Consider the following 22,489-nt stretch of genomic DNA (forward strand, 5'->3'; position numbering starts at 1 on the left):
TCTTAGGTCAGTAATAGAAAATAAAAAGAAAGTAGAAAATTCTGGCATGACCTTGAAATATTAAAAAGCCACATTGATCTATTTCTTTACATAGATGACCAGATAGATAACAGCTTTCCCTAAAAATAATGTTTTATGTTTGGACCAATTCAACTTGCCAAGTGTTGAATAAATATTATAAGTAGCAGTACTATTTTTTCTAGCTATATAAAAAATCATTCAGGTGTAAGAGGAGCAATTATCAATGTTACCAGCTCTAATTTTCAAATTGGCACTAATAATTGTTGCATATTAAGTGAAGGTAGAAGTGATTCCATTTACACTAAAAGTAAAGTTGTTCACTGATGATCTTTTCAATAGCCATTTACATATTTATGTTATAAACAATACTAATGGTGCTAATAAAAAGTTTTCTCTTCTACACTTTTTATATAGTAATAAACAATACATAACTTTTCAGTACTTACTATGTGCTACATGCTGTGCATACTTAGTATGCTTTATCTTAGGCAGTCATCACCACAATCATGTAAGTTAAATAACAGTATCATCTCCATTTTTTAAATAAGCAAATTAGGGCTTAAGAAAGCTAAATAACTTTTATAAGAGCCCACAGATAATGTGTGGGGAAGCCAGAACTAATACCTTGATTATTTAAACACAAAACCCATGCTCCTAATATTACATGCCTGCAATGACATATTTCCCCAGAACTGAGACCCAAAATAATAAAATCAATGTATGATACATGTGCTAATACATGTGCAAAAGTCATACTATAAAAGAAAATGTCTTTCACTCCAAAAGCAAGAGCAAATCTTGCCTATAACCTAGTAGGTAGCCTAAACATATTTTTTTTTAATGAGTCAAATGAAGATCAATGAACACTTTGAAACATAGGAAAGCAAGAATCAGAAAGTACAAATCGGAATTTCCATTAAAACCTATCCAATGAAGAGGGTGTTCTAATGAATGGATGGTAACTTTCCAGTCCCCTGGTCAGATCTATGATTTAGTGGAGACAGGCACCAGACAAAATTCCATGAAAATCATCCAACTAATTCCAGTTGTTTTCATTACATGTTCACCAATCATCTGATAATATAGACTTCCAGCATAACTTACAAATATGGAGGAAACCCCATGATCATCAAGCTAAGTGTTGCAGTCTACTTGATAGTTATGCTTATCATTGTAAACAATAAACCAGCAGATTTTAGACATTGATCCCTTTTGAATTAATCTAGTGTAAATTAGTGTCTGAGAAATTGGTAACATTTATGTACCTGACCAAAGTGAGCAACTAATCTACAGAACTGAAAAGTATATACTAGAATAGTGTGTCCCCACAAAGATATATCCATCCTAGGTGATAACTCCATGTCATGACTCATGCAGCCACAAGTTCACCTACCTGACCTAGACTGATCAAGATAAACACTATAATTTCAGGGAAAATCATATATGTGAACCATTTTTAATGTTTCTCATAGTCTGAAATCCCTACAAAACAATTGAAATTACAAATAGTCATGTCCAATACAGCAACATGGGAAGCCCCAGAACTCATTTCCTTTCACAGGCACTGTGAACCAGTGGCTAATTGAACAGTATCTGCACAAGAAATAGTAGAGGGACCACATAGAGAAAAGTAGGAAAAACAGAGACACAGTAATTATTAAAAGCCCACTCCCAAGGCAATGACCTCTACTAGGGAGGAATATCACTGAGGGGACTTCATGCAGACTCATCCAACCTGAGGCACTGCTAAAAAAAAAAAAACATCAATTTAAAGGGCAACTAGACTGTAATTGAAGATAATCCATTTGCTAACACTAGAGCATGTGCAAAGAGTTGGGGAACTACTAGAACTCCCCAAGGTTGAAGGTGCAGGAAAATACCATTGTTTATGTTCCCCCCTCCACCTTAACAGGACAGATAGGAGCTGGGACCACTTTGGCCTGCCAATTAGGGCCACCCCTGTGAGCCCCAAGCCTTTATCCTGTGCCAATTCCAGCTGTTCCCACTAAGGTGGCCCTCCACCAGTGCCCACCCCCGCTCCAGCAGTCACAAGATGGCCCCAGTACACCATGCCCCAGGAGCCCTAAAGCCCATGCACAACCCAGGTGTCCCATCAGAATTACTGTAGCACAAAGTGCACCAAGACAACCCTGGTCCATGCCCACCTTAACTCTAGCTGTCCTGCCAGGTGGCCTGGGCAAAGCACACCCCAGGACACACCCATCCCACTCCCACTCCAGTTTCAGTAATTTCACCAGGTTGCGCTAGCATGGTGTGGCCCAGGACACCCTGTCCCACACAGCTCATGCCTGAACCAGCTCCAGCCAACCAGCTAAAACCACCAGAACATGCAGTCTAACACAAGGGATGTTCTTACATAATGCCATTCCTTCAAGACCAGGAGAGGTAGCTGTTCTGCCTAGTTCTAGAAACAAACACAGAAAGTCAAACAAAATGAGGAGAAAGAAGTTTATTTTCCAAAAAAAGAAAAAAATAGAACCCCAGGAAAAAACCCTAATGAAATGGAGATGAGTAATTTAACTGATCAAGAGTTCAAAATAATGACCACAAATATACCAAACTCAGAAGATTGAAGGAACACAGTGAGAACCTCAACAAAGAGAAAACATAAAAAAGTGCCAAACAGAAATCACAGAGTTGAAGAATAGAATGATCACTGAAAAATACACCAGAGGGAATCAACAGCTTATTAGATGATACAAAAGAATGGATCAGGGATCTGGAAGGTGGAGTACTGGAAATCACACAGAACAGAAAGAAAAAAAAATTCTGTTTAATGAGAATAAAGGAACTCTAGGACAACATCAAGCATACTCACATTCATATTGTAGGAGTCCTAGAAAGAAAAGAGAAAGAGAAATGATAAGAGAACATATTTGAAGTAATAATGGCTGAAAACTTCCCTAACTTTGGAAAGAAAACAGACATCCAAGTCCAGAAAGTACAGAGACTCCCAAACAAGATGAACCCAAAGAAGTCCATATGAAGACATATTATAACTAAAATGGCAAAAGCTGGGGCGCCTGGGTGGCTCACTTGGTTAAGCATCCAACTTTGGCTCAGGTCATGATCTCACAGTTCACAAGTTTGAGCCCTGCATCAGGCTCTGTGCTAACAGCTTGGAGCCTGGAGCCAGCTTTGAATTTTGGATTCTGTGTCTCCCTCTCTGTCTGCCCTTACCCCCACTTGTGCTCTCTCTCTCTCCCTCTCTCAAAAATAAATAAACATTAAAAAAAAATAAAGTGGCTAAAGATAAAGATAAAGAGATTATCTTAAAGGCAGCAAGAGAAAAACAAATAGTCACAAACAAGGGAAACTCCATAAGACTATCAGCTGATTTTTCAGCAGAAACTTTACAAGTCAGAAAGGAGTGGCAGGATATATTCAAGTGTTGAAAGGGAAAATCTTACAACCAAGAATGCTCTACCTGGCAAGATTATCATTCAGAAATGGAGGAAAGATAAAGAGTTTCTGAGACAAGCAAAAGCTAAGAATTAATCACCACTACACTGGCATTATAAGAAATGTTAAAGGGTGTTCTTTAAGTGGGAAAGTAAGGCCATGAATACAAATAAAAAAATATATGAAAGAAAAAAGTCTCACAGATGAAAGCAAATATAGTAAAGGCAGTAAATCAGCTACTTTAAAAGTTAGTATGAAGGTAAAAAGACAAAAATAGTAAAATCAACTCTAACTACAATAAGTAGTTAAGGGACACACAAAATAAAAAGATGTAAAATAAGTGTCAAATGCATAAAGCATGGCGGGGTGGTGAGTAAAAAATGTAGTGCTTTTACAATGAGTCTGAGCTTAAGCAACTATCAGCTTAAAATATACTGCTATTTATATAGGTCAATATATGTGAACCTCGTGATAACCTTAAACCAAAAATCTACAGTAGATACACAAAAAATAAAGAGAAAGGAACCCAAACATAACATTAAAGAAAACCATCAAGTCAAGGGGAAGGGACCAAGCAAGGAAGAAGGGAATAAACTACAAAAACAACCAGAAAACAATAATCAAAATGGAAACAAGTACGTGCCCACCAATAATTACTTTAAATGTAAATAGGCTAAATACTCCAATTAAGAAACACAGGATGGCTGAATGGATAAAAAAAAAAGGCTTATTTAATATGATGCCTATAAGAGACTCACTTCAGTTCTAAAGGCACACACATATTGAAAGGAAAGGGATGAAAAGATATTCCATGCAAGTGGAAACAAAAAGAAAGTTCATGTAGCAATAACCATATCAGACAAAATAGACTTTAAAATAAAGACTGAAAGAAAAGACAAAGGACATTATATCATGATAAAGAGATCAATCCAAAAAAACATATAACATTCATGAATATTTATGCACACAACATAGGAACACTTAAATATATAAAGCAAATATTAATAGACATAAAGAGATAAATTGACAGTAATACAATAATAGTAGAAAATTTTAACATCTCACTAACATCATTGCAGAGATGATCCAGACAGAAAATCAATAAGGAAATATTGGCTTTAAATGACACATTAGACCAGGATGACTTAATAGATATTTATAGAACATTTTATTTTAAAACTACAGAATACACATTCTTTTCAAGTGCACATAGAACATTCTTTAGGATAGATCACGTTAGGTCACAAAACAAGATTCAGTAAACTCAAGATATTGAAATCATTTTGATGCTTCACTCAAGCATCTTTTCTGACCACAATGGTATGAAACTAGAAATTAAGTAGAAGAACAAAACCTGGAAAAACACAAACACATATGGAAACTAAACAACATGCTACTAAACAACCAATGAGTTAATGAACAAATCCAAGGAAATAAAAAAATACCTTGAGACAAAGGAAAATGAAAACATAACTTTTGAAAGTCTATGGGACACAGCAATAGCAGTTTTAAGAGAAGTTTATAGCGATATAGGCTTACCTCAAGAAACAAGAAAAAGCCCCCAAAACAATATATATACTCAAAAGAACTATAAAAAGAACAAAGGCCAAAGTTAGTAGAAGGAAGAAAATAATAAAGATCAAAGCAGAAATAAATGAAATAGACTAAAAAATAGAAAATATCAATGAAAATAAAAGCTGGTTCTTTGAAAAGATAAACAAAATAAAAAAAAAAAAACCTCTAGCCAGACTTATGAGAAAAAAGAGGGCCCAAATAAATAAAATCATAAATGAAAAGGAAGTTACAACTAATACCACAAAAATACAAAGGATCTTAAGAGACTACTGAAAACAATTATTTGCCAACATATTGGGCAACCTGGAAGAAATGGATAAATTCCTAGAAAGACACAACTTTCCAAGACTGAATCATGAAGCAAAAGAAAATCTGAATAGATTGATTACAAGTAATGAAACTGAATTAGTAATTTTAAAACTCCCAAGAAAAAAAATTTCAGGACCAGACGGTTTCACAGGTAAATTATACCAAACATTTAAAAAAGAGTTAATACCTATGCTTTTCAAACTTTCCAAAAAATTGAAGAGGATGGAATGCTTTCAAACTCATTTCATGAGGCTAACATTACCCTGATACCAAAGCCAGATGAAAACACTCCAAAAAAAAAAAGAAAATTATAGGTCAATATCCCTGATGAACATTGATGCAAAAATCTCAACTGAATATTAGCAAACCAAATTCAACAATGCATTAAAAGGATCATACAACATGATTAAGTACAACTTATTCCATGAATTCAAGGAAGGTTCAACATCTACAAATCAATCAACATGTTACACCACATTAACAAAAGAAAGGATAAAATCATATGATCAGATCAATAGATGCAGAAAAAAGCATTTGACAAAATTCAATATCTGTTCATGATAAAAACTCTCAACAAAGTCAATTTGGAGGGAGCATACCTCAAAGTAATAATAGCCATATATGACAAACCCAGAGTTAACATCACACTCAATGGTGAAAAGTTGAAAGCTTTTCCTCTAAGATCAGAAATAAGACAAGGACACCCATTATCACCACTTTTATTCAACATAGTATTGGAAATCTTAGCAACAGCAATTAGGCAAGAAAAGGAAATAAAAGGCATCTAAAATGGAATGGAAGTAAAACTGTCACTATTTGCAGATGACTTGGCATTATATATAGAAAACCCTAGGGGCACTTGGGTGGCTCAATTGGTTAAGTGTCTGACTCTTGATTTCAGCTCAGGTCATGATCTCATGGTTCATGAGTTCAAGCTCCCCATCAGGCTCTGTGCTGACAGCATGGAACCTGCTTAGCATCCTCTCTCTCCCTCTTTCTGTCCTTCTCCCACTTGCTCTCTCTCTCTCTCTCTCTCTCTCAAAATAAATAAATAAGCTTAAAAAAGAAAACCCTAAATACTCTACCAAAAACTATTAGAATAAATGAATTAAGTAAAGTTGCAGGATAGAAAATTAACATAAAGAGATCAGTTGCATTTTTATATACTAATGAGCTATCAAAAAGGGAAATTAAGAAAAAATCCCATTTATAAATTGCACTAAAAAAATAAAATACCTAGGAATAAATTTAACCAAGAAGGTGAAATACCTATACTCTGAAAACATAAGACACTGATGAAAGAAATTCAAGACAACACAAATAAATGGAAAGATACACCATGTTTACAGATTGGGAGAATTAATGTTAAAATGTTGATACTACCCAAAGCAATCTACAAATTCAATGCAATCCCTATCAAAAAGCAGTGACATTTTTCATGGAACTAGAACAAATAATCCTAAAATTTGTATAGAACCACAAAAGATCCTGAATAACCAAAGCAATTTTGAGAAAGAAGAACAAAACAGAAGGTATCATGCTCCCAGATTTCAAACTATATTACAAAGGTATAGTGATAAAAACAGTATGATACTAGCACAAAAATAGACATATAGATCAGTGAAACAGAATAGAGAGCCCTGAATTAAACCCACACTTACATGGTCAATTAATCTATGACAAAGGAGGCAAGAATATAAAATGAGGAAGAGAGTCACTTCAATAAATGGTGTTGGGAAAACAAGACAACTTGCAAAAGAATGAAACTGGACCACTTTGTTACCTCATACACAAAAATAACTTTACAATAGATTCAAGACTTGAATGTCAGACCTGAAGCCATAAAGCTCCTAGAAGAAAATATAAGCAGGAAGCTCTTTTATATTGGTCTTAGCAATATATTTTTGGACCATTTTCCTCCGACAAGGGCAACAAAAGCTAAAATAAACAAATAGGATTACATCAAACTAAAAAGCTTTTGCACAGAAAAAAAATCAACAAAATGGAAAGACAACATACAGAATGAGAGAAGGTTTTGCAAGTGATATATCCAATATGGAGTTAATATCCAAAATATATGGAGAACTTACACAACTTAATATCAAAAAACAACCTGCATAGACATTTTTCCAAAGAAGACATACAATCAACAGATATATGAAAAGATGCTCAATCACTAATCATCAGTAACCTGCCAATCAAAACCACAATGAGATATTACTGCACACTTGTCAGATAGTCTATTATCAAAAAGACACAAAATAACAAATGTTGGCAAGGATGTGGAGAAATGGGAACCCTGGTACTGTGTTGGTGGGAATTTAAATTGGTGCTGCCACTATGGAAAAAAGAATGGAGGTTCCTCAAAAAACTAAAAATAGAACTACTATATGATTCAGCAGTTCCACTTTTGAGTATTCATCTGAAGAAAACAAAAATGTTGATCCAAAGAGATATATACACCCCTATGTTCATGGCAGCATTATTTATAATAGCCAAGATATGGAAGCAACCTAAGTGTCCCCTGATAGATGAAGGGATAAAGATTATATTTATTTTTATTTTTATATATACACATATGCAATGCAATATTACTCAGCCATAAAAAGAATGAAATCTTACCACTTGTAAAAATATGGATGGACCTAGAGGGTATTATGCTAAGTGAAATAACTCAAAAAAAGTCAAATACTGTATGATTTCACTTACATGTGAAATCTTAAAAAAAAAACACAATGAACATACAAAATAGAAACAGGCTCATACATACAGTAAACAAACTGGTTATTACCAGATGGAGTAGGGGTTGGGAGGCAGGTGAAATAGGTGAAGGGGATTAAGAAATACAAACTTCTAGTTATAAAACAAATAAGTCATGGGGATAAAATGTACAGCATAGGAAATATAGTCAATAATATTGTAATAACTTTGTGTGGTGACAGATAGTAACTAGGTTTCTCATGGGGGTCATTTCATAATGCATAAAAATATCAAATCACTATGGTATATGCCTGAAACTAATAGGATACTGTATGTCATTTATACTTCAACAAAAAAGTTACTAAAATGTAAAATAAATTACAAATAGTAGCATTTTTTCTAAAAAACAAAAAGTTTAATAACATGTTATAGTAACTGCCAAAATTCCTGTAAAGCAACACTCCTCCCTGATGTTCTACTTCAAAAATTGACCTTCTATAGCTAATGAGAGTTAACAATTAAATTCAGGTGGCTCTAATAGAATACTTTTGCTTTTGATCCATCTATTTAGGTCAGCATTGTTCATATTTATAGTGTCAAGTTTAGTGTACTATATTTTCCAAAAAAAATATTTATTACTCTACGCCTGTAGTCTTGCTTCTGTTGTTTTCTTCTCAATATTCTTTGTCAGAGAACTAAACATGTTGCATTACCCTTCTCAGATTTCGTTTGAATTTGACAGGAAAATTAGGATGCACTCATATTTTTCTGTCCCTGCTTCTATAGTTGTTTGTCAATAGGGCAAATAAAGCTGTGAGGGATAGTAATTCATTTGGTATCAATCCAGACACATTTCAAATGGTCCTATGGGTGAGTGTTATGATAAAAACATAAGGAATGACTTTTATATCTATCCATTTAACAGGCTAATTATGCCCCCACAGTCTTTCTTTTATTAATAAATACCATGGATCTGCAAGTCATAAAATTACCTAAAAATTTTTTTTCAATCTGTATTATGCTTTAGAAGTTAGATATTCCAGTGCTTTTTTACCTACTCTATGTAAAAGAAAGGAAAGAAACACCCTTCTATTAATCCTAAATATTGCCCTTTTAGCTTCTCACTAAATCCTCAATTTCCTTCATTCTGGGCCCTGTACTCACTACTGTATCGTAACTGATTCAGTTAAGGTCACAAACGGCTTCCTATTTGTAAGATCCAAAGGAGATTTTTCAATCCTTACTTTACTGAACCTCTTCACTGTAACTTAGTAATGACAATAACTCCTTCTTTCCTGAAATTCTTCACTGTTGATCTTCAGGACACCAAACTGCTGTAGTTAATTTAGTGTATCTTCAACCAATTTTTTTCTTTTGTGGGTTCCTTTTCTTGCATTTTCTCAGGAAGTATTGATGTTTCCCAGGGTCTGTATCATTTCTCTTATCTTCTCACTTTACACTTTTCCACAGATGATAAAAGTAATGCTCAAATGTTCAAATATTTCCTATGTACTCATAACTCCTACATCTTTATCTCTAAACTCTATCACTTGCTCAGGCATAAGACTGCATGCTAAATATCTTACAGAAATATTAATAACACAACTGAGTTCATCTCTAAATCCATACTCTCCTCTTCTGTAATTATTTGGCATCTGTCATCTACTCAATCATTAAAACCAGAAATTTTAAAGTCATCTGGATTCCCTTTTCTCCTTCCTTTCCCCTATATCCAATTGGTGGCTATGTCCTCCTTAATATTCCTTGGGTCTGTCACCACTTTAACATCCACACTACCATTACCCAAGACAACCATCATCATTTGCCTAGACTAATACAACAGCTTCCTAACTGTTCTCCAAACCTCTTATATATTCCCCTTCAAATTTATCTACCAAAAAAGTTCCAGCCCAAACTATTCAAACTATTCAAAGCTTGTTAGTATTATTAAGCACCATGCTTAAAAAGCATTCAATGTCTATATTTCTTATATAGTAATGTCCAAACTCCCTAATATGTTAAGCTCTACATGAGTGTCTCTATGAGCCTTGCCAGTCTCATTTTTCATCCATTCCCCTATCAAATGCTAAATTCAAGCAATGTTGAACTGTTTGTCGTCCTTCACACATGTCTTCTTGCTTCTCATGTATTTCCTTTGTTTCTGCTGTCAAGAATTCCCTGTCAGGGTACTTGGGTGGCTCAGTGGGTTAAGTGTCTACCTTTGGCTCAGGTCATAATCTCACAGTTCATGAGTTCAAGCCCCACATCAGATCAGGCTCTCTGCTATCAGTGCAGAGCTTGCTTTGGATCCTCTGTCCCCTTCTCTCTCTGCCCCGTCTCTCTCTCTCTCTCTCTCTCTCTCTCTCTCTCTCTCTCTCTTTCTCTCTCTCTCAAAATTGATAAACTACAAAAAAAATCCCTGCCTATTTCCAAACATTCTTCACCTGGTTAACTTCTTTTTTTTTAAGTTTTTTTTTTTTTTTTTTTTGAGAGAGAGAGAGACAGACAGACAGAGAAAGCAGGGAAGGGGCAAAGATAGAAGGAGAGAGAGAATCCCCAGCAGGTTCCATGTTGTCAGCATGAAGCCCAATGTGGGGCCCGATCCCACGACCTGTGAGACCTGATCTGAAATCAAGAGTTTGAAGTTTAATGGACTGAGCCACCCAGGTGCCCCCACCTGGCTAACTTCTAACCATATTTTCAAATTCAAAATAGGCATCACCTTATCTAAAAAGCTTTCCCTGACATCCATATATCAGGCTTTTTCCCACTATCCTATGAACTACTGTATTTTGTTGATCTTTGTATCTCCATCATCTAGCAGAGTACCTGTTATAAAATGCATGCCTATTGAATAAAGGCATTCCAAAGGGTAACTCCTAACTATTAAATATGAAGATTTGATGAACATCTCTAAACTTACCCTTTCCCTTACAATGCATAACCTTCAGCTTTAATCTTCTCAGACTAAAGAAGCATACTCTTTATGCTCTACTCTTAAAGATCTTGCTCTTCAATCATCCCGATTACTTGTTACTTATATTTAGAACTTCTCCACTTCTTCACATCTTCTAGATATGGGAGTAAATCTTTAATTTTCATACAAAGTAGAATATTATATTTTTATGTTTAATATATACCATGATTATGCTTATTATTTTCTTGACCTCTTGGCCACAGCAACATACTAAATTGATGTCTTTGGGACATTCGTTCTTTCAACGAACATTTAGTAAGTGTCTATTTTGTGCTAGGAGCTGATAATTCAGCTCAACAAATGAAAGCAGGTAAAACAAGGTCCCTACTCTCATGCAGTTTGCATCTTGTTTTGGGGATGGAAGAAGTCAACACAGACAACAAACAAATAAGGAGTAAACAATAAAATATTGCCAAAGGCAGACATTCAACAGAAATATGCATGGGAAGTGCTATAAAGAAAATAAAATAGGTAGATATGATAAACCATACTTGGGTGCTTAGAAAGACTACTTTAGGCACTCACAGCTGCTGTCTATAGATGTAAATGGTAAACTAGGATCCTATTAGCCTATGAATATAATTTGGGTTATTTCCTTCAAATGCATGCTGTGTACCACACTCTCATCAGTGTCTTGCTCACTCACCTTTAAAAATCATACCTACTTTCTTTAATCAGTATGACACATCTTCCAATTCATTTGAGTCAGGGAAATGTTAAAAGTGGTTCCACAGAGTCCCTGGTTGAATTCGCCTGCTCACATTACAGAAAGTTAGAATGATTTTACAGAGAGCGACTTTTTCCATTTTACAACCTCCAGCTTAGCATTTCACTACCTAAAAGGCTATGACATTAACTGCAAATTTGCCAAGTGTATTGTAGACTTATTCTTCCACATAATTTTATTCAACAATTAACAAATATTATATTATAAACTTATGAAAAATAAGATTAGTCTCAGCATTTTTACCTGTGAGATATCTCAGTTTCTACTTGTCTACCCAGAGAAGTACATGGCTAACATCTGTATATCTGTAGTTCCTTTTTGCTCATGTGCTCAGTAGATCCCCTTCAAAGTGATTAAATTTTTGTTTGTGAAAAAATACCCTCAAAGATCCAACTGCTAGTGCTGGTGATAGAAATATAGAGAAAGAAAAAATGAGAAGATCTAAGAAAGTGATGGTTCTTAGCCAGCAAAATAGAACATTTATGTGGAAAATCACAGTGATTATAAGTGATATTTGCAGTATTATGAAATTCCAAAGTCTCTGGATGTGTCTTTTGTGAACATTAAGAGTCTACAGCAGTATTTTCTAAAATTGCCTGATCATCAGAATCACATGGGTCACATGCAAAAGATACAGATTATCAGGCTGTCTTCTCTGGAGACTATCATTCAGGAAGTAAGCTGAGACCAGGGAATCTGTATTTTTAACAATGGTACCAAGTGGCTGGGAAATACTGCTCTATATTACTTTCCTAGTAGGTAAAGAACTTGTGAAAACGGAGTGTAGAGGTTTTCACAAATAGTAGGTACTTAATAAATGCTATCATCCTTCTCTATTTCTTCCTTGTTTTTATGGCCCTTCTATACAATTGTGATATTTAAGGAGGCTTGTATATGTCACTTCTAAAGCTCTGTTTCCTATGTGAAAGAGGAGTCAAGTTCTTACATATTATCATGGTCTTCTCCCACAATTTTGCCATATAATCTCAATACTTTTATTCATCCAAATACCATATTACCTACCATGTCAAACATTCTTGGTAGCTGAACTTTATTTAAGCTTTTTGTTTAGGCCATTCATCAGCATTATTTTACATTTATCATGTTTTCCATTTAACTGGCTTTCAAATCTCAATATTTTTCTTAGGCTTAAAGTAATGATGATTTCATTCAATTTGTTATGCCTTAGGAAGAACAGATTGTATTACTATAATAGTATTTTAATCAGTACCATCACAGAACTAATTAGGGGAAGAAGTAAAACAGGAAAAGTTTTAATTCTTAGTCCAGTACTCTTTCCATCACACTGCATTGCGTCTCAGCATGCATTAATGTAAACACTTATAAATGCTCATTTCAGAACAATAAATAAATTTTAAGCTATTACTTATCCTAGAACATCTTTATTCTGCTGAATCTATAAACCATTTGTACTCAAACTGAATAATATTTGGAGTAAATGTTAATTTAATTCTTGAATTATCAAATAGAATTAGTGGCATCGTTATTCATTTCTAACCTTTTTACCTTTTTACATAACAGGACTAGATATGTCAGGTTTAACTATTAAGGGATGCATTGATTTCTGCTGACCTGAGTTTCTCAGAAATGACATTATTAGGAAAACTTCCAGTAACACATAGATATTTAAATGTGCTGCATCACCTAACATGACACAACAGAAGTTTATGGGCTAATTATAAGTTATCTCTGCACTTATATATTCTCCCTTATATTGTTAGTTTCTCATACATATGTCCTGTTTTCCCAAACTAGATGATCAGCTCTCACAGAGCAGAAACTATATGGTAAATCTTTGTTTTTTACCCCGAATGTAGTAAATTATCATTAAGTGCTTGCTATTTGGTTGATCACTTTCTCAGAGTATCACAAGGCACAACAGGGCCTCCTGGAAGCAGCTAACTGATTTGGACCCCTTATTAAAACGAGGTGAATGATTAAACTATAGTTTTCACAGACAGGCAGCCCTCAAGCTGAATCTAGTCTTCATAGAGTAGTTGTCATCAGATTCTTAAAAGAATCAATCTCAATAGTCCTACTTCCACACCTCTGACATTTGTTACCTGCCTATCCTAAAGTAGCCACTAATGCCATTCTTCTCACGAAAATCTCTAGAGAAAAAAGACTTTAAATATATAAATCATCACTTAAATAATCAAGAGTTTGCTTGATAACCAACTCAAACTTCTCCACCTTTATTTTCTTGCCTCTTTTCCACTTCTCAGCAATCAGACTAAACAAAATCTTTCACATAGTAAATCTGATATTGAAAGACTATGACCAAGTCACTTCTTAGCCATCCATTCTCCAGGAGAAATAAACCTAATTAATTTCACTTATTTTCACAAATCTATTTTCTATATCTTTCATTCTATCTCACTGATTCCAAACTCACCCTCTCCAATCCCCATCACCATTAGTGATTTGAGCCAAATGTAAACAGAAACATGTAAAAATTCTCTTACCTTAAACCTTTTCTGGCTTCCCATTGATTAGATATAGAATGCATTCGAATCCCATTACTGTGGCCTACAAGCCCCTAAGGACCTAACTTCCATCAGATTCTTCCACATAAACTCTTGCTACTTCCTGTTTTGCATTCTATGCTTCAGCAACTCTGTACTTATGTTTCCCACTGTTTACCTACATGCCTTTGCTCAAAATCCCCTCCCTACTTGGAGTACCCTCCCCAAGTTGTCTCCACCAATTTCTTACTCATTCTTTAAGGTTCCAGCTTTCCATTGTTATACCCATTCTCCACTAATTCCCACAGTGAGGTGTACACACCTGAGGAGGTACACAAGATGATGCATTGGAGTGTGGAAAATTTTAGAACTTTCATGTGTATGTATTCTTATCTCATCTTTTTAATATTGACATTTTGGTGGTATCTGTAATAAAAAATATTTATAAAATATACACATATACATTAGTTTTTAGATTATACATAAACTAACACACCCACACATGCATACAGGACAAACTTTTTTATGAATGAAATATATTGCCAACAAAATTTGGAATCTATTGCTTTCCTCTCTTCACTTTTGATGATTTCTTTCAATGACAGCGTCCACTCTTGTAGCATCAATTAACATGTAAATAAAGATGACTCCCACATCTATATTGTGAGCCCAAACTTCACTTTTAACCTTCATATTTAAATTTCCAGTCAGCTACCGAATATTTCCATGTAGGTGTTCTGGAGTTATTTCAAAGTCTGTCTTAAGTTTGAATCAACTTTTTGTTCCTCCGTATTACCCCAATCTATTGTTCCTAATGTTTCCTACTTTTGTTAACTACAAATTTTCTGAGCTTTAAACCTAGAAGCCTTTCTTGACTCCTCCTTTATTTCTTTCAAATACATTTTCTATTGTATACCCCCGCAACGATATCTTTATTTCAAGTCCTCTATTTTATTCTAACAACTGTTGGCAGCCTCGTAACTAGTTTCTTTATGTCCAATTTTATTTCCCTTTAGTTCCTTCTTCAGCCTTTGATAAGTATCAAATGATCCTTATAGATTGCAAATGAGATTAAGTCATCTTTCCTTCTTAAGACTGTTTGTCAGCCACCACTGACTTCTCCATAAAATGCATGATCTCTTTGCCTGGCTTGGCAGGCAGAGAAGACCCTCAATGACAATAGGGCCTCAACTCTCTCCAGAGTCATCTTTTCACCCTCTCACAAGATAAAGACAAGGGCCTGCTGTTTTCCAAGTGCATTATGCTCTCTCATTGCTCAGTGCATTTACTTATGTCATTTGTTTTGTCTAGAATGCCCTTCCCTTAGGACCTTTGCAAAAGTCAACTCAAATGGCCAGTTCAATTCAATTGAATTCAAATTCAAATTCTTCCTCTAGGAATTCTTTGCTGATAACAATTCTTTCCAAGATTGGTTTTGTCCATCAATTGTTAACAAAGAAATAATTAATTGCTAATTAACAATTAATCTTCTTAATCTTCTTAGGTGTTTCCAAAACTCCAGGTGCATAGTTCTATTAATGTGTAAAGCATGAATAAAGATTATTTTTGAATGAATTAATGGGTTGAAGCTCTTTTCTGAAAAAGCTCCAAGTTATCCATATATCTTTAAAAATTCAAAGAAAAAAAGCTTATTTTTATTAGATCTGAACTAGTTCAGAAAATAATGGAAAGATGACTTCTTTACTTTTGTATAAAAGCTTCTGAGAAATTTAGAGCTATAAGGGAACCATAGCAGCTGATTAGTCTCACTTTCATTTTACTGGTGAGGAAACTAAGACTTGGAATTTACATACTTGTCTATGCTCTGTAGGTAAAAACTAGCAGAGATGGAAATGAAAACAACCTCCTCTGTCTCTCTTTTCTGTGTGTATTTTCCTGACTACACTAGAAGTTCTTAACCCTTTTTGTGACATAGATCCCTATGACAGTCTGGTGAAGCTTATGAACTCCTTCTCAAAATAATATTTTTCTCTTTCTTTTTTTTAATTTTTTTAATGGTTTTATTCATTTTTGAAAGACAGATAGATACAGAGCGCTAATGGCAGAGGGGCAGAGAGAGAGAGGGAGACACAGAATCGGAAGCAGGCTCCAGAATCTGAGCTGTCAGCACAGAGCCCGACGCGGGGCTTGAACTCACGAGCTGTGAGATCATGACCTGAGCCGAAGTTGGACGCCCAGCCGACTGAGCCACCCAGGTGCCCCTCAAAATAATATTTTTAAATAAATAAAATACATAGGATTACAAAAAAACTAAATATGATGAAATAAAGCTATCAAACTTTTTGAAAATTGGGATATATACATAGTAAAATATATGTTCATTAAAGAATTAAGTAATAAGATCTATTGACAGAATTACCAATTATTCTAATTTTGTAGTGATGACCATAAATGATGTTTTGAAATAATTACAAGCACTATAATGTGAGTTCTATTGATGAAAAAGTCATAGGCACAGCTAATATAACTGTGCTGGTTTTTGTTGTTGTTTTGTTTTGTTTTGTTTTAACCTACATTGATCATTGAAGAAAGTGCTAATCTTTAGTAATAGAGTAGTGGAAATAAAGAGGTAATAATTTTCTGATAAAAATTCATGGACAGGATACTTGAATCTACACATGTGTTAAACCTGTATAGATCTAAGCACACATGCATACACACATACACACACACACACACACGCACACATGCACATGGGTATAAAACTAGAGAAATCTAAGTAGGATCAGTAGATTGTGTAACTATTCATATCCTGGCTATGATACTGTACTATATAGTTTTGCAAAATATTGCCATTGGGGGAAACTGGATAAAGGATATATAGAACCTCCCTATATTTTACAAATGCATGTATATCTACAATTACCTTAACAAAAATTTCAGTTAAAACATTCAAACTACAAGTTATGAACCCTTTCACTATCAAAATCTTGATGTAATGTTTCTCGAAGTGTTTTTGAAGATGTGTTCCAAAGCCTATGAAAGGTACTGGGAAATCCAGAAATATTTTTTAAAAAGCTCTAACTCAGACTTGTCTATTTGCCCCCCAAAACTCTTTGTGGGATGGTTAGCATCTCAAGTGGACTTGCATTCCACAAACTTCAATTTGAAAGTGCTGCCTTGTTCATCACAGAATCATGTCAGCCCTTATCACAACAGCCCATGAAAAACATTCAAGTTAGCATTTGAATTAGAATATCGCAACAGACTATTCCCACTCTTCTTTCATCACTGTTTTTGAGCAACATGGTTTACTTTGGGGTGGTGTCTGTTTGGAAGGATAAGGCAACCAGGTGGAAGGGCTATGTGGGTGTACTGTAACACTTTCACACTCATTATTTTCCTTTGCAATTCAGTGAGCTGTACTGAATTGAAAATAAATCTGTCAACAACCAAAGCAAAAGAAAAAATAAAAATGTTCTGAGCAAGAGGAATCAATTTAAGGGAACATAGCAAAAAAATTAAAAAATAAAAAATAAAATGCATAAGATATATACAGAACTCTTTTCACAAATTTAGGTACATAAACTCACATTTGAAGAAATTGAGTCATGCTCTTTTGCATATACATAGAGAAGGTATTCCTAGGTTGAGTATTGTTTAGCACATCAGTACTTTTGAATTTTTTTACCCAAGATTTCTGAGAGTACTACTTTGGAATGATTATAAATTGCATTCAACTTAATGCAGTACAGCGTGGTAAAAAGAGCACTCAGCTTGGAAACATGAAATGAGGATTTTAATCACATCTATGCCACTCACTGTGTGACTTTAGGCAAGTTATTTTGCCTCCCTTGAACTTCTGAAATACGTGCTTTGTTGCCTACATTCAGGAGTGAAAGAGAATAAAGTTCAGACTAGCTGATCTCAAAGTAACCTTTATGATAGGAGAAGATAGGATTCAGTAGGCAGAGAGGGAAAAGTTATGACCTGAGATCCCTGGGTGGGGAAAAACACCTGTTTTGGAACAGTGCTTGGAGCCTCTGACCACAGCAAACCCCCTCAGGCATAAGGTTCCTCTTAAGAATGTAACATACCCCACTTACTCCCCTTCAGGTTTCCCTCAGGAATTTGACAAAAGACCTAAGTATGGCTGTAGACCACCCCTCATACAATGAAAATGAGCCAATCAGGAATGAGCAACCCAGCACCTAGAGTTATCAAGCCAATAAGGGTAGAACCCAAGAAAGAACAAGGGGGAAGGGTAGAGGGAGGGCTGACCAGAACCTTGTAAAACAAGCACCCTTGCCTACAGTTCTTGGGCATTCGCTTACCAATATCCCTTCTCTATAAAGAGAGCTTTCCTACTATTCTTCCTTTCTGATCTTATATTCTAATAAACTTTGGCCTGCTGCTCATTTCATGTCCACCTCTTCCTTCTTCGAAGAGGCAAGACAACGAATCCCAGGTATTATGGTAAAAAATCCTGCAACACCTTTTAGCTATATAGAAGCAATTGTTGTCTTTGATCTATTATCGAAAACATGTATAATTCTCATATTGAAAGTACAATTGCCAACACTTAATGAATCTTACTCTGCAACAACTCTTTTATGTGTTTCACATACATAATTTATTTTTATTATTATTTATTTATTTATTATATTATTTGGATCCTTACTACAACCTGTGAGGTAAATATTACTATTATTTGTTTTTTTAGATGAAAAAAACTGAGACATAGAAAGGCCACATAACTTGCCCAATGTCATGCAGCTAGTTAATGGAAGAGCAGGAATTTGAACCTAGGTAGTCTGACTCCAAAATCTCTGAGATTAACCAAGTTATTGAAGGGAAGCAGAATTTGCCATCCCAAAATATGCTTCTTTGGCTAAAGGATTACTTTAAGCTGGTTATCTTTTTTTAATTGAAGTATAGTTGACATACAATGTTATATTAGTTTCAGTTTTACAACACAGTGATTTGACAATTCTATACATTACTCAATGGTTACCTTGATAAGTGTGGTCACGACTTGTCACCATACAACATTATTACATTATGGACTATATTCTCTATGCCATACTTCCAAATTCCACAAACTGGTTATTTTTAAGAAATAGCAGATACAGGAGAAGCTCTAAAAACCAAGTAGAAGTTACCCTTTTGTAAAGAATATTTATATTTATAATGAAAAATCTCCATTTGTAAGGGTGTCTTCCTCCTGTAAGTCTCTAGAAACACACATCAATGGAGAAGACAATGACCTAAATCTACATAACAGTCATTCCTTGTTTACTGTACTTTTTCTGATAGCCTCTTATAACTGGCTTTCCCACCCTCCAACATTTTCTTTTGTCTGTAGATGGAGATGGTATTTAAGGTTATGGCTTCTGCCATTTTGGGATGTTTCTCAATTTTTCTGGATATCTTCCATGTATACATGAGTTATACATGCTATTACACTTGTTTTTCTCTCGTTAATCTGTCTTTTAGAACAGGGGAGTCTCAGCCAAGTAACTTAGAAGAGTAAAGGAAAAAATATTTTTCCTCCCGTAACGTATGAAACTGAAGAAATAAATACACATGCAGAGAGAAGATGGAACCCCCCAAAAAAGGAAAATGCTATAACCATGCAATTTTAGTAGTTGCATATTCCATATGTATGTCAAGACCTTAAATGATATTACACATATAAAACAATGTGAAGCACTCAGGAAGCTGTTTTGCTGTTCTGAAAGTTATACAATAAAAGAAAGACACTCCTAAGAATAAAGCTTTAGTGGTCCCAAATCCTTATTCCCTGGACTTATTTCTGCACTCAAAAAAAAAAAAAAAAAAAATAGATCAACGTGTTTTTGCAACAGTTTATGTATAAAATGTTTTCCTTTTGGTGTATTCTGTTTGGTACATATAAAACAAAGTGTGTGTACTTCGTAGATAAAGAATGCTAGTCTGTAAGCACAGAAGAAATCTTAATAGCTCCCAATTTATCAATGAGTAGTTGTTTAACAAAAAATTTGGTTGGCCTTTGTCCTTAGTTCCTGGGAGGTAACTTCTAAATTCTTGGAATTTCCCAAGTGATAAGAATGTCTTTGTTATTCATAGTAGGCTCTGATAGTTTATGCTAATAAGGTGACTCATGGTGGGTTCCTATATAGTTTGAGCTAACTGAGATGACTTAGGTTAGAAGATGGCCATGACAGAAAAACTATGTGATTAGATGTTTAAGGATTCAGGTCATGTTACCTCTGGGGAGGCAAAGGAAGCTGGAGGTTGAGTGCCATTACATAGCCAATGATTTAATTAATCATGCCTATATGATGAAACTCCAATAAAAAGTCTGGACACTGAAGCTTCCCTGGTTAACAATACTCTGTATATATTGTTACATGTAAATGTGCCAGGAAGATGATGCATCTTGACTCCACTGGGAAAGGAAGCTGGAAACTTCATATCTGGGACCCTCCTAGTTCTTTCCATATACATCTCTGCTTTTGGCTGGTCTTGGATTTTATACTTTTTATTATTATAAAGCTATAATCATAAGTGGTACTTTCATGAGTTTTGTGAGCCATTTTAGTGAATTTATTGAACTTGATGGGGGTAGTGGGAAAGCCTGAATTTATGGCCAATTGATCAGAAGTGTGCATGGCCTGGGAACCCCCAAGCAGATGGTTGATGTTTGAAATGAGAACAGTGTGGGGAGGATTATGTCCTTAACCTGTTACGGAACCAAGCTGGATTGCTGGTGGAAAAACCAAGCAACACTCAGAGATCCTGGTGGATTGGAGTTTTATTTTACACCAGCAGGCTCAGACAAGATCCTTCTCCAGAGATCTGAGTCCTGAGCATAAGCACAGGGAACTATTTATTGTCTGTTACTTCCGCATTTCATGTTAGTAGTAATTTGGCATGCTCAGCAACCAGGGCAGGAAGAAGAACCTGAAAGAGGAGTCTCTAAGGTAGGAACTAGAGCTTATGTTTGTCCCATCAGCCATTTATGGTGCATAACTTTACTTATTTTCCCAACAAACCTATGAAGCTTGGCCTAACTCCAGGAAGTTAGTACGAGAAGTGAGATGATTCATTTTCAAAATTACCAAATAAAAGCTGTGCTGTATGGTTACCAATAGGTTTACAACCTATTGGAAATATATATGAACTCCTCCTCCCACCAATGGAGTTCCAAACCCTTAGACACTTCACTTCCTGGTCCTTCTTCCCCTCTCCATTTCTCAGGTTTGTTTTTCTGGGCTTTGCAGTGAGCATGAGCCAAAGATCTGAAGTCTCTGAGTCACCTCGAGGAATGTATGTTTGTTCGAATCAGACTACTTTTTTGGTCTTCCATGGGCATAGATGACTTCCCAGTGAAAGGGCGGGCCTACGCTAGCCGACTCCATCTTGTTCTGTGTCCTTCACCTAGACCACGCCTCCACCCCTTGAGTAACCTCCCACTCACCCGTTCAAAATTCCTGGTCAAAACACGCCCAGCAACCTGCGTAACAGGACTCCGACCCTTCCCCAGCCAATCAGCTGAGGCCACAGCCATTACCTCACCAACTGCCCCTAGGCCCCAATAAAACCTTTGTCCTTTTGAAACTCACTCTCTCTCCCTGGTATCTCACCGCTGCGTGGGTGCAGGTAGGGGATTGAGCTCGAGCTAGCTCGAATAAAGGCTCTTCTGCTTTTGCATTGGACTCGGCTCCCTGGTGGTCTTTGGGGATCACGAATTCTGGGCATAACACCAGTAAGGCTGTAATCTCTGTAGTACTCAGCCAATGAGGAATCAGGGGAGAGACTTCACACTAGGAGATAAATTGCCTGCTGTAACTGCCCTGAGTGTGCCTGTCCATCAGACACCCACTCTTGTAAGAAAAGCGATTGAAGCTTAGCTTCACTGTGCTCCAAGTCTCTGCATCCCTCCTTTGATTGGAGCAGTAGGCTTATTTTTCACAGTATCAAAAGTCATTGCAATAGTCTAGTAAAAACTAACTTAGAGTATGACATTAGAAATATTTAAGAGGGGCGCCTGGGTGGCTCAGTCGGTTAAGCGGCCAACTTCGGCTCAGGTCATGATCTCGTGGTCTGTGAGTTCGAGCCCCGCGTCTGGCTCTGTGCTGACAGCTCAGAGCCTGGAGCCTGTTTCAGATTCTGTGTCTCCCTCTCTCTGACCCTCCCCTGTTCATGCTCTGTCTCTCCCTGTCTCAAAAATAAATAAAACGTTAAAAAAATTTAAAAAAATAAAAAAGAAATATTTAAGAGAAGGTGACCATTACAAATTTCTATACTGCATTAGGATTGTACAAA

General features: G+C 35.6%; 1 pseudogene; it reads left to right on the plus strand.

Moving 5' to 3' along the window:
* The window catches only part of LOC145713709 (large ribosomal subunit protein eL18-like), a 60,030-nt pseudogene that overhangs the window by 17,041 nt on the left and 20,500 nt on the right, over window positions 1–22,489 (plus strand).

This window comes from Panthera onca, chromosome X, assembly GCF_046562875.1.
Source record: "Panthera onca isolate mPanOnc1 chromosome X, mPanOnc1 haplotype 2, whole genome shotgun sequence".
In the NCBI taxonomy this organism is placed as follows: Eukaryota; Metazoa; Chordata; class Mammalia; order Carnivora; family Felidae; genus Panthera; species Panthera onca.